Here is a 13,805-nt window from a genome sequence, read left to right as displayed (position 1 = left end):
TGACACTCATGGAAGCTGCTTTATCGGAAGACCAACCGGTAGAGAAACCTATCTCCCACTTTTACAGAGTTTTACAGACATTAACCAACACAAGCGACCCCACTTTCTTAAGCAACTGGGAAAAGGATCTTCACAAAGAAATATCAACAGCCCAAAGATCCACCATCCTTTATTATGGCTCATACCTCCTCTGGGGCTTCTAAAATGGCAGAGGTTAACTACAAGCTGTTGACGAGGTGGCACTCCGGTGATACTTCATAAATCCTTCCCACGAGCATCACCTCTCTGCTGGAGAGGATGTGGGGACCGAGCAACACACGCCCACATCTGGTGGTTTTGCCCACTTACACGCCTGTATTGGTTGTCTATCCTATACTGGGCAAAGGAGATTCAAGGTTACGAAATATCTAATGACCCTTGGATTTTGTTGTTACATTGTACAGGCGAACCAGTAGGAACGTATAAAAAATCTATAACACCACACCTTCTTAACGCTGCAAGAGCTCTCATCCCCCAATATTGGAAGCGAACGACTATCCCTACCTTACGCCAGTGGCTGTTGAAAGTAGATCACACGTACTATATGGAAGATCTTACCCTCACCCTTAGAAATAAATCAGACCTAGCAAAGAAAATATGGTCCTGCTGGTTCGCCTTTAAGTATACCTCTGCATATGCGGAAATTATGTCTCAACCTAGATAATTTTTGCTGTTAAATAACTATATGAGATGGAGGTTGGGGAGCATCGGTGCACAGCCATTTTCAGATCTCTCTAGAGATGTTCAATCGGGTTCAAGTCTGGGCTCTGGCTGGGCCTTTCAAGGACATACACAAAGCTGTCCCGTAGCCACTCCTTTGTTATCCTGGCTGTGTGCTTAGGGTCATTGTCCTTTTGGAAGATGAACCTTTGCCCCAGTCTGAGATTCAGAAAGCTCTGGAGTAGGTTTTCATCAAGTGTGTCTCTGTATATTGCTTTGTGCTCTGAGACCCCATACACACTATTAGATTTTCTGCAGTTTTTTGTCTTCAGATTTACCAAAACCATGTGGTGCAAGGGCCTGCTTGATTGCATACAAATTGAAACTCTTAAGGTTTGACATTATATTATATGGTTTTGGTAAATCTGAAGACAAAAATCTGCAGAAAATCTAATAGTGTGTATGGGGCTTAACATGCACTATTAACTGTGGGACCTTATATAGACAGGTGTGTGCCTTTTCCAAATAATGTCCAATCAACTAAATTTACCACAGGTGGACTCTAATTAAGTTGTAGAAACATCTCAAGGATGATCAGTGGATATAGGATGCACTTGAGCTCAATTTGAAGTGTCATGGCAAAGGCTGTAAATACTTACTGTATGTACATATGATGTAGGCAGCACAGTGGTTGGCACTTTTGCCTAGCAGCAAAAGGGTCCCTGGTTCGAATCCCAACCACAACACTACCTGCATGGAGTTTGCATGTTCTCCCTGTGAATGTGTGGGTTTCCTCCCACACTCCAAAGACATGCTGGTAGGTTAATTGTTTCCTGTCTAAATTGGCCCTAGTATGTATGTGAGTTAGGGACCTTAGATTGTAAGCTCCTTGAGGGCAATGTAAAGCGTCGCGTAAATTGACGGGGCCATATATGTACCTGAAATAAAAATAAAATGTGATTTTTATATATATATAATATAATTTGCAAAGATTTCACATTGTCATTATGGGGTATTGTTTGTAGAATTTTGAGGAAAATAATGAATTTAATCCATTTTTGAAAAAGGCTGTAACATAACAAAATGTGGACAAAGTGAAGCGCTGTGGATACTTCCTGGATGCACTGTATGCCAGCCTCTTCTCCTTCCCCCTCCTGTCTCTTTCCCTGAGCTGAGTGCATCTGCCTCAGGATGTGTAGTGCCGAAAAACTAGATATACACCTCTGACCGTCCATTAAAAACTATGGACATAGCATGCTTCTAACTGCTATTCTACCTGAGGAGCTGAGAAAATATCAGACCTGACGGCAAAGACTATAATGTGAAGAGTTTATTTCATTATTATTATTATTATTCAGGATTTATATAGCGCCAACAGTTTACGCAGCGCTTTACAATATAAAAGGGAGACAATACAGTTATAATACAATACAATAGGATTAAGAGGGCCCTGCTCAGAAGAGCTTACAATCTAATAGGGTGGGGCAGGTGGTACAAAAGGTTGTAACTGTGGGGAATGAGCTGGTGGAAGTGGTAGGAGATTAGTTGGAGACGTGATAGACTTTCCTGAAGAGATGAGTTTTCAGGGATTGCCTGAAGGTAGCAAGAGTAGGGGATAGCCACATAGGTGGAGGTAGCGAGTTCCAGAGGATGGGAGAGGCTCTGGAGAAATCCTGGAGACGAGCATGGGAGGAGGAGATGAGAGAGCTTGAAAGCAGGAGGTCTTGAGAAGAGCGGAGAGGTCGATTTGGGTGATATTTGGAGACAAGATTTCATCTTTTGCCATATTTCTGCCAGCTGAATATTTTTTCCTGGATGCTGAATCTTTGATTACTTATTACCGTTATTTACGCATTTCTGGAATTGTAAATACAGAGATTTTTATTGTGGCTTTTAAGACATTTTTTGAATTGTTGAGTTATCTGTGGTTAGTCACTTTTGGGTTGTCCCTCAGTTTCCATTTGTTGCAGTGGATGAGTACAAAGTCATCCTTTATAGCTGTCTGTTATCTCCTGACTTAGAACTTTTCTCTGAGTCAATATGGGGTTCTGTTCTTATCTAGGTGTGTTTGCAGTCATAAATGGCTTGGTGAAACTTGCTGTCCACTCCCATGTAGACTCCATTTCCATCAGATGATCACATCTTGTATGCAGCAAGCTTTGTGGACTACTTCCCACACCTCATTGTACAGCCAACAGGTTATGTGTAAATTCCACTTTACATATTTTATTTATATGTACGTTTTCAGTGGGTTTTTTTATGTTACATGCTGTCAGTGGATCATGTGTTTTATATATCTGCTAGTCCTTGATCTGTTACATTTACAGAGTATAACCTATCAAGGTAGAGGGATTTCTGGTATCTTCTGTGCATGTTGCCTTAGCCAGGCTGGTTACCCTGTCCTGTAGGCTCATCTAGGGGGGTAGAGGGATTTCTGGTTCCTTCTGAGCATGCTATTATATCTAGTCTTGTTATCCTGTCCTGTGGGCTCATCTAGGGAGGTAGAGGGATTTCTGATTACTTCTGTGGATAGTCTTGTCTGCTTATTCTGTCCTGTCCTGTGGGCTCATCTAGGGGGGTAGAGGGATTTCTGGTTCTTTCTGAGCACGCCACCATATCCAGGCTGGTTACCCTGTCCTGTGGGCTCATCTAGGGTAGTAGAGTGATTTCTGGTTACTTCTAACCATGCCACCATATCCAGTCTTGTTATCCTATTCTGTGGGCTCGTCTAGGGAGGTAGAGGGATTTCTGGTTACTTCTGTGCATAGTCTTGTCTGGTTATCCTGTATTGTGGAACCATCTAGATCAGGGTTGTCAAACTCCATTTCACTGTGGGCCTCATCAGCATTATGGTTCCCCTCAAAGGGCCAGTTAGATCTGCCATGGTGTTCTGTCTGAGCAGTCTCCAATAAAGTTTATTGTGGATGATAGCAGCGGTGTGTGACCCTCCTTTTCAACTGGCATAGAATTGTATTATTTCAATAATAATTATAAGCTGATGTCAACACCCTCGCTTACATCACAGTGCACCCCCCCTTACCTTATGCTGCTGCCGAGAAGAAGCTAAGGGGCAGAGCTGGGAGGCAGAAAGTGTGGGGTCTGGAGGAGGACCAGAGGAGGGCTGGAGTCAGCTGCCAGAGTCTGAGAATGCTGAGACCAGGGGAGGCGAAGACAAGGGGGTGCTGCGGCTGCACAGAGAGGCGCAGGATCTGTCAAGTGTCCTCTCTTCTGCTGACTGCTGAGATGAGCCTCTCCATGGCTGCACAAAGATGCGCAGGATCTGGTGGAGAAGTTCTGTCCTCCTCTGTGCTGCCGACTGCTGACACAAGATGGAAGCTGGGACAGGAGAGGTGCGAGGGCCAATTGAAATGGCATGGCTGGCCGGATTCGACCCTCAGGCCTTATGTTTGCCACATGTGATCTAGATAAAGACATCTCAGTACATACAGTATAGCAGAGACTTGTGTTTGATACGTTTCATTGTGGGCTGTTGTGCTGAAGAGATCTGTGTGTACACATGATTATATTGCATGTCTAGTGTTGAATATTATCTGTATTATGTTCTGAGGGTGAGCTCTCCAAGCAAAATGTGAGCTAAAATCCATCTGTATATGCAAATATTCTTATACTGTGTATATAATACGGAGAAATACTCTGGGTGTGTACTTCTAGCTGGATTAATAGTGATCTGCTGGTTATTTTTATCTTCAGGACAATTTATAAGCTGAGGTATTGCTCAAACACCAGGTGTCATAAATGCGTTGGTTACTCTTCTACTAACCTACGTCATGAAATTGTTGCTTTATCTTTGTAAATTGCATTACAGGCAGCAATTGTTTGGTGTGTTATAATCGAAGTCTCCACATCTGAGTTTAGTGGCCTCAGCCTGGTAGTCAGCGGCGGGTAAGTACTTGATGTCCGTTAGTTGTATTAACAGGTAGAGGAAAATTTTACAACTTAAATCGGTATCTGTAGATTTACTATTCGGAAAATACCACTTTATCTGTGTACCGGCATTTATTAGGATCCGACTTAACACAGGATTGTCCTGTCTGGATTGATTACATATTTGAAGAAAGCTGAGGGCTGCTCAGACCTAAATCCCTTTACTGCTGAGAGATTTTCAACAAGTAGTTCAATCATCTCATGGGTATTTGATTATATCTGCTAGGTATGATATGACTACAAACAACAAGTTGTTAAATCAGTAGGAAAGGTTATATTGCTCATGTAGCCAAAGCTGTAGTACATGCAAATATTGAAGAGACAGCTGCTATACACTGTTGTAATGTTATATCATATTGCAGTTTTCATAGTACTGCCTGAGGTTTGTGGAAGAATGGGGGCATGACGATGTTCATAGGTATTGAATGGCCCAATTTAGCTTGTGACAGACTGGAAACAAGCTTAATTTCTCCATTTATTGTACCTTCCTCCAAGATAAGCCGATGCAGGGGATGTCGCCTTTTCCTACCCCCAAAGGAATAAACATATACAACCAGCATGTTTATAGCAGGATCTTGGTGATTAGTAGTACTCAATACCAATTTGCTGCTTCTAGAACAGGCAAAATACTTTCTTGTGTTAAGAGACGTAGGGGTTGATTTACTAAAACTGGAGAATGTAAAATCTGGCGCAGCTGTCCAATTAACTTCAGCTTGTTCAATTAGGCTTTGACAAAAAACAGGAGCTGATTGATTCCTATGCAGAGCTACACCAGCTTTTGCACTCCAGTTTTAGTAAATAACTCCCCATAAACTCCAGAAAGGGAGATGGTGAAGCTCATTTATTAAGAATTATTATTATTATAATACAGGATTTTATAGCGCCAACAGTTTGCACAGCACTTTGCAATATAAAGGAAGACAATGCAGCAACAATACAATTGGGTAAAGAGGGCCCTGCTCCTGGGAGCTTACAATCTAATAAGGAGGGGCTGGTGGAACAAAAGATAATAACTGTAATATTTGGTTATTAGGTGAAGGTAGGATAGGCTTCCCTGAAGAGATGAGTTTTCAGGGATTTCCTAAAAGTGGACAGAGTAGGAGATAGCTGGACAGATTGCAGTAGGGAGTTCCTAAGGTTGGAAGAGGCTCTCGAGAAGTCCTGGAGACTAGCATGGGAGGAGGAGACGAGAGCTAGAGAGCAGGAGGTCTTGGGAGCAATAGAGAGGACAGTTTGGTTGATATCTCCATTAGCTCATCCCCCCACAGCTATTACCTTTTTTCTATCACTTGACCCTCCCTCCTAGATTGTAAGCTCTAATGAGCAGGGTGTCCCTGATTCCTCCTGTATTGAATTGTATTGTAACTACTGTCTGCCCTCATGTTATAAATCACTGCGCAAACTGTTGGCACTATATAAATCCTGTATAATAATAATAATATTTGGAGACAAGATTGGCAATGTAGCTCGGGACAGAGTTGTAAATGGCTTTGTATATTATTGTTAATGTTTTGAATTGTATTCGTTGGGCGATGGGAAGCCAGTGAAAGCATTGGCAGATAGGGGTGGTTGATACTGAGTGGTTGGTAAGGTGGATGAGTCTGGCAGCAGCATTCATGATAGGATAAACTGAAGAGAGGATAGCCTTTGAAGAGGTAGGCCAATGAGGAGGGAGTTACAATAGTCAATGGTAAGAGATAACAAGGGAGTGAATAAGTTGCTTAGTGGTTTCAATGGTTAAAAAGGTGCGTATTTTGGAGATGTTACAAAGGCGAAGTCTACAAGATTTGGACAGTGATTGGATTTGGGTTTGAAAGGACAGGTCAGAGTGCAGGATTACACCCAGTACCCTGGCATGAGGGGAGGGACTGACAGTTGTATTATTGATCTTGATGGAGAAGTCAGGGGAGGGGACACGGACAGGAGGGAATATTCTGAGCTCAGTTTAAGAAAGACTGAATTTTAGGAAGTGGTGTGACATCCATGCTGATATGTCAGCTAGTAATGTGAGGTGAGGAATAGTGAGAGATATTTGGGTGTCATCAGAATGGAAATGGTACTGGAAGCCGTGGGAGTTTTTCAAGTGACCAAGGGAGGAGGTGTAAATGGAGAAGAGGAGGGGTCCAAGGACAGAACCTTGGGGGACCCCTATAGAAAGAGAAAGTGGAGAGGAGGAGACCGAGTTCTAGGTAAAACGAAAGGAGCGCTGTGTTAGGTAGGAGGAGAACCAGGAGAGAACAGAGTTTTCAAGAGTTGAAGATGTCTCCAAAAATTTGTGAATATTTACTTCAGTTATGTGAAAAGCAAATTGCCGCTTACTTTGAATATCCAATCACATGCAGATGCTTTTCACATGAACGGATAAGTGAAGTGAATATTTGCACAATTTTTGGAGTGAAGATTCTCAACTCCATTGTAGGTTAACCCAATAATTTGTCCCTGTACAAAGCATTAGTAAGACCTCATCCGGAATATGCAAGCCTCTTGCTGTGGTCATCAACCCATATGTCACCACTGTGTTCTGAGTGTAGCAGGCACTTATTTTTGGATTCTGACACTGAATGTAGTTGATTTTAGGATTTCTCCTCAATAGAGCAGCATTGGCATCAAGAGAGGTAAGCCTTTTTTTTTCTCACAGGGAGACCTTTTAATACTATTTAACACCTCAATTTGTTTGATATGGCACACCTAAATGTATCACTGGTGCCGCCATTTTCTTTCCAAATTCACATAATTGGTGAAATGATGTTGACCTGTGTGTGGTCAGTTTGTAGTATGAAAATATGTGCAGCTGCAAGGTCCGACTTCTAGTGAGTCGGTTTTGTGGCATAAACTACTCCCACGGAAAAAAAGGAACATTATTAAAAGGGTGATTGATAAGTTCAAGTCATAAGATGAATACAGGAACAACTTTAAGTCGCCTAATATTTCTTGGAATAGCATTAAATCATGTACCATTAAAGAAGTTCTATGTCTTGTTTGAAAAAATGTAATACTAAGCGGCTAAAAACACTGTAGCTGCTGACTTTTAAGAAAAGGACACACACCTGGCCAGGGGTCCAGCAGCGTCCTCACCCGAACCAGTTCTTCTCTGGGTTGGGTCCCGGTGCCAGCATGTTTAGTGTGGGCAGCCGACTGTTATTCTCTGTGGCTTCGCAGCTGGCTGCCCACTGCGTATAAGCTAGCCGCGCTGCGTTTTGTCAATGGTCCTGCAGCTTTCTGTGCCTGTGTCGTTTGTGGGCAGAGAGACAGAGAGAGGAAAAAGAAGGGTAAAGTTCTGCTTAAGGAATGGAAAGTGTATGGCACAGCTGTATATCAATTAAGAACAAGCTGTCCACCAAAAAATGAGTGATCATGCAAGGAGACTAGTAAGTAGGCCACCAAAAGATCTGTGACAAGCCTGAAAGAGTTACAAGCCTCAGAGGTTGGGGCTGGAGAGATTATTCATATAATGTACCTGTTTCATTAGTCATGGCTTTGTGGGAGAGCAATCCCTTGTTAACTAGAATGCACTTGACATGTCCTATGCACTTTGCCAGAAGGCACGCAGAAGCCTGAAGTCAGCTGAAAGCAAGGTTTTATGATCTGAGAAGAATTTAACTTCATAGCCATTGGATCTAACAACTTGTTTGGCTTAGGCCGAACCATGCACAAATGTACCATCCCCACCGTGAAGCATGGTGATAGCATCATGCTGTGGGGTGCTTCTATGCTGTAGGCTGTGAAAGTCTTGTGAAGGTAGTGGGTAGAACGAGTACAGCAAAATGCAGGGAAATCCTGCAGGAAACCTGATAGTCTGCAAAAACAGGAGCTTAGGGAGATTTGCCTTTCAACAATTCAATCATCAGAGTAAAGCCAAAACTACAGAAGAGTGGTGTAAACAGAATGTTAATGCACTGGAATGGCCCAAAGCCAAATCCATTGTAGAACTGGCTGAAAAAAACTTACTTAAAGGAGAAGTGTGGGTTACATTAAAAAAAATTTATATTCATCTATATGGCTGCTGCAGCTGTCCTCCGCTGGTCTTTAACCACTTCAACCCCTAGAAGGATTTGCCCCCTTCCTGACCAGGCCATTTTTTGCAATATGGCACTGTCGCTTTAACTGACAATTGCGCGGTCGTGCGAAGTTGTAGCCAAACAAAATTTATTTCCTTTTTTCCCCACAAATAGAGCTTTCTTTTGGTGGTATTTCATCACCTCTGCAGTTTTTATTTTTTGCACAAAAAAAGAGCGACAGTTTTGAAAAAAAACACAGTATTTTGCTATAATACATATCCCCAAATTAAAAAAAAAATAAATTTTTTCTCAGTTAGGCCGATATGTATTTTTCTACATATTTTTGGTAAAACAAAAATCGCAATAAGCGTTTATTGATTGGTTTGCGCAAAAGTTGTTATAGTGTCTACAAAATAGGGGCTAGATTTATGTCATTTTTATTATTAATTTTTTTACTAGTAATGTCGGCGATCTGCGATTTTTATCAGGACTGCGACATTGCGGCAGACAGATTGGACACTTCTGACGCTATTTTGGGCATTTTATACAGCGATCAGCCATTGATTACTGTATAAATGTCACTGGCAGGGAAGGGGTTAACACTATGGGGCGATCAAGGGGTTAACTGTGTTCCCTAGGTGTGTTCTAACTGTAGGGGGAAGGGACTGACTAGGGGAGGAGAGAGAGATCAAGGTTCATACTTAGTATGAACTTAGGGGACACGCGGTGGGTGCGTGGGTGTGCGCGCCTGCTGTGACGTCTTAGAGGAGCGACGTACAGCTACGGCGATTTTTGCACAGCCGTGCCAACCTGCCGCAGTATAACTGCGCCGGCTAGCGATTAAGACAGAGAACTGAGCGATCACGTGACCACTGACTGCTCAGTTCTTGACCTTCAGTGAGCCGAGAGTGGTGACTGTTGTAGAGGGGGCGAAAGTGGCTGGCTCAGGCTCTCAGCGGTGCTCTAAGGCCAGGCATCTGGACATTCTCGAGATCCTTACAGAGCCTCTGTGATGTCAGCCGACCTTTGCCCACTGTCGGCTGATTCTGGGTCCCAGCAGAGCACAAGTAAGTGCACTCCTCTGTCCCAGAAGAGAAGCATGGTCAAAAAAGTTTTGACCATACTTCTCTTTTAAGATGATTTTAAACTCAAAAACAAAATGTAATATTGCAGCTTTTTAATGTGGTGGCTGCATTAGTTTTTCCTTAGTTGTCTTTTTTTTTTCACCTGATGATCTGGTGGTCAGTAACACACTTCCTGTCATAGGTTGTCTACATTCTGGATGCAGTAGTTAAGCAAGGCACCTTTTGGACAGCAGCATTTTCAATCTGGGGGATGGGTAGTGTTCGATGTACTATGTAACATTTTGCATAAATAAAAGCTGACCATTGTAAGCACCCCCATCATTGGCCCCTCTCAACATTGCAGCGTACTGTAATGCTCTACAGAATCGCATGGCGAATGAAGCTCTGAAGAAGGGGGTGCACCCCCGAAACACGTCAACATGCTTAATATGTGAGGTTGTAGAAGCACTTGCACTTTCTACCTCATGGTATCTTTCCATCTACAGTGGGGACGGAAAGTATTCAGACCCCCTTAAATTTTTCACTCTTTGGTATATTGCAGCCATTTGCTAAAATCATGTAAGTTCATTTTTTTCCCTCATTAATGTACACACAGCACCCCATATTGACAGAAAAACACAGAATTGTTGACATTTTTGCAGATTTATTAAAAAAGAAAAACTGAAATATCACATGGTCCTAAGTATTCAGACCCTTTGCTGTGGCACTCATATATTTAACTCAGGTGCTGTCAATTTCTTCTGATCATCCTTGATGGTTCTACACCTTCATTTGAGTCCAGCTGTGTTTGGTTATACTGATTGGACTTGATTAGGAAAGCCACACACCTGTCTATATAAGACCTTACATCTCACAGTGCATGTCAGAGCAAATGAGAATCATGAGGTCAAAGGAACTGCCTGAAGAGCTCAGAGACAGAATTGTGGCAAGGCACAGATCTGGCCGAGGTTACAGAAACATTTCTGCTGCACTTCAGGTTCCTAAGAGCACAGTGGCCTCCATAATCCTTAAATGGAAGACGTTTGGGACGACCAGAACCCTTCCTTGAGCTGGCCGTCTGACCAAACTGAGCTATCAGGGGAGAAGAGCCTTGGTGAGAGAGGTAAAGAACCCAAAGATCACTGTGGCTGAGCTCTAGAGATGCAGTCAGGAGATGGCAGAAAGTTGTAGAAAGTCAACCATCACTGCAGCCCTCCACCAGTCGGGGCTTTATGGCAGAGTGGCCCGACGGAAGCCTCTCCTCAGTGCAAGACACATGAAAGCCCGCATGGAGTTCGCTAAAAAACGCCTGAAGGACTCCAAGATGGTGAGAAATAAGATTCTCTGGTCTGATGAGACCAAGATAGAACTTTTTGGCCTTAATTCTAAGCGGTATGTGTGGAGAAAACCAGGCACTGCTCATCACCTGTTCAATACAGTCCCAACAGTAAAGCATGGTGGTGGCAGCATCATGCTGTGGGGGTGTTTTTTAGCTGCAGGGACAGGACAATTGGTTGCAATCGAGGGAAAGATGAATGCGGCCAAGTACAGGGATATCCTGGATGAAAACCTTCTCCAGAGTGCTCAGGACCTCAGACTGGGCCAAAGGTTTACCTTCCAACAAGACAATGACCCTAAGCACACAGCTAAAATAATGAAGGAGTGGCTTCACAACAACTCCGTGACTGTTCTTGAATGGCCCAGCCAGAGCCCTGACTTAAACCCAATTGAGCATCTCTGGAGAGACCTAAAAATGGCTGTTCACCAACGTTTACCATCCAACCTGACAGAACTGGAGAGGATCTGCAAGGAGGAATGGCAGAGGATCCCCAAATCCAGGTGTGAAAAACTTGTTGCATCTTTGCCAAAAAGACTCATGGCTGTATTAGATCAAAACGGTACTTCTACTAAATACTGAGCAAAGGGTCTGAATACTTAGGACCATGTGATATTTCAGTTTTTCTTTTTTAATAAATCTTCAAAAATGTCAACAAATCTGTATTTTTCTGTCAATATGGGGTGCTGTGTGTAAATTAATGAGGAAAAAAAATGAACTTAAATGATTTTAGCAAATGGCTACAATATAACAAAGAGTGAAAAATTTAAGGGGGTCTGAATACTTTCCATCCCCACTGTATATGCTGTTCACCTCTGTACTTTTGTGAGTATGAATTTTTATTGGTTTTATTTTACTTCAGTAAATACCTTATTACTTGCGTAATGTACCAAGGGCTTGGATACCCCGATCCAAGGAGGAGCTGCATCCACCAGGCATTGGACTGTGTATGTGATTTGTCACTGGTTTAGCCATCCCTCTGATGAGGACCACTGAGCATTGGGAGTGTTTGGCTGTCTTTTCTTGTTGACCATTAATGAAGTGTACGTTTTGTACACTTCAAATAAAGTTTGTCCAAAAGAAAAAAAACAAGGGAGCTGTTTGGCATCCACTATCCAGTCCTGTGCAACTCTGGCCAAACATGACGGATGTGTTTGAAACCTCCTCGTAGAATGCAGCATTCACGGTTTGACCCACAGGAATTAATTCCTTATGGATGATGCCATCATTGTTGAAGGAGGCTAATGCCCAATTCCTCTGCCATTAGTCGTAAAGTCAGTTGCAGATCACATGCTAGTATTTGTTGTACTCGTTCAATCATGTCTGGGGTTTTGCTTGTTGACGGCCGACCCAAAACATGGCTCATCCTCATTCGTTTTCTTTCCCGTCACGAAAGCGTTTTGAACCAGTCGTAAACACAGTTTCTGCTCCCGTACACTTGCACCATTTCATGCGTCTCCATCGCCGCTTTCCCTAATTTGTAGCAGAACTTGATGTTCATTTGTTTCTCCATTGCACTGTGACCCTACTTGTCATGCTGATTACGTTTGACTGCCTGCACCGGGTTTACGCTGACAGTCACATGTACTACACGCTAGCTGGCGCTTCTCAAAAAAAGTCCATTCAGACCACGTAACCTTGTAGTTGTCAGCTTTATCTTTTTCCCATGAGATCAGTGATTCCATTTCACAAGCCTATTCAGTTAGAGGCAGTGTTAGGTTTTCGCCAGGATCTGGCTATTGCAGTACATGCAGATGTTAGGAAGTGTTGAAATAAGCTCTTTTTGTTTTGTTTACAGCAGGGGTAGGCAGATTTTTATTTTTTAGCAGAGACCCCAGAGAATAAACTGGCGGTCTTTGGCATATTTTATGACACACTGTATTTTCGCACTCTTTTTTTTTTTTTTGTTTTGTTTTTTTTTTTTTTTTAAACGCAATTTTTTGGGAAAAAATATATACTTTAATGAACCTTACAAAATAATGTAAATTGTGTAACATGATGTTACGCCGAGTAAATGGATACCTAATATGTCATGCTTTAAAATTGCATACACTCGTGGAATGGTGCCAAACTACGGTAATTAAAAAATCTCCATAGGCGATGATTTAAAAATGTTTAGAGTTACACAGGAGGTCCAGTACTAGAATCATCGCTCTCACCCTAATGATCGTGAGGATACCTCACGTGTGGTTTGAACACCCTTTACATATGCGTGTGCGACTTATGTATGCGTTTGCTTCTGCACGCGAGCACGGAGGGATGGGGTGCTTTTAAATAGTTTTTTTTTTTCCTCTTATTTTACTTATTTTTACACTGTCCTTCTTTCTTTTATTATATCACTTTTATTCTTATTACAAGGAATGTAAACATCCCATGTAATAGAAATAAGCATGACAGATCCTCTTTTTGAGAGATCTGGGTTAAAAAAATCTCAGATCTCTCATTTACTTTTTAAAAGAAAAAAAAAAGAGAAAATTTTGCCTTTAAAAAAAAAAAAAAAAAAAAAAAAAATCCTGTTGATCTAGCCGAGAGGCAGACATGACATTGGACGTCGCTCCAGTCCTCGCTCGACCTTCCTGCCTAGCCGCTGGCCGCACCAGATTGGTTTCATGCTTACCAACGGCTCCGGTAAGCTTGCCGCGAATCTGCCGCCTGACTGAAAAAGATACTGGGGTTATGGTAGCTAGTTGCTTCCATAACACCGGTATTTCATGTATTTAAAGTCATGACGTATATTTTCAGTTAGGCGGTCGGCAAGTGGTT

The 13,805-nt window shown here is 42.4% G+C and overlaps 1 protein-coding gene across 15 annotated transcripts in view; it reads left to right on the top strand.

Moving 5' to 3' along the window:
- The window catches only part of EPS8 (EGFR pathway substrate 8, signaling adaptor), a 131,230-nt gene that overhangs the window by 25,574 nt on the left and 91,851 nt on the right, over positions 1–13,805 (top strand). For 7 of the 15 annotated variants that reach the window (XM_073621336.1, XM_073621343.1, XM_073621347.1 and 4 more), the window contains exon 1: positions 4,453–4,602. The exons of 6 other annotated variants lie outside the window; for them this stretch is intronic. The gene's annotated coding sequence lies outside the window, so the exon portion shown is untranslated. Of the gene's footprint in view, positions 1–4,452; positions 4,603–13,805 lie in introns of those variants that run through there. 2 more of the 15 variants (XM_073621348.1, XM_073621350.1) reach the window with 1 other exon arrangement.

Source organism: Aquarana catesbeiana, linkage group LG03 (assembly GCF_042186555.1).
Source record: "Aquarana catesbeiana isolate 2022-GZ linkage group LG03, ASM4218655v1, whole genome shotgun sequence".
NCBI lineage: Eukaryota > Metazoa > Chordata > Amphibia > Anura > Ranidae > Aquarana > Aquarana catesbeiana.
Note: the sequence above shows the minus strand (reverse complement) of the source record. Positions and strands in the feature narration are given on the sequence as shown.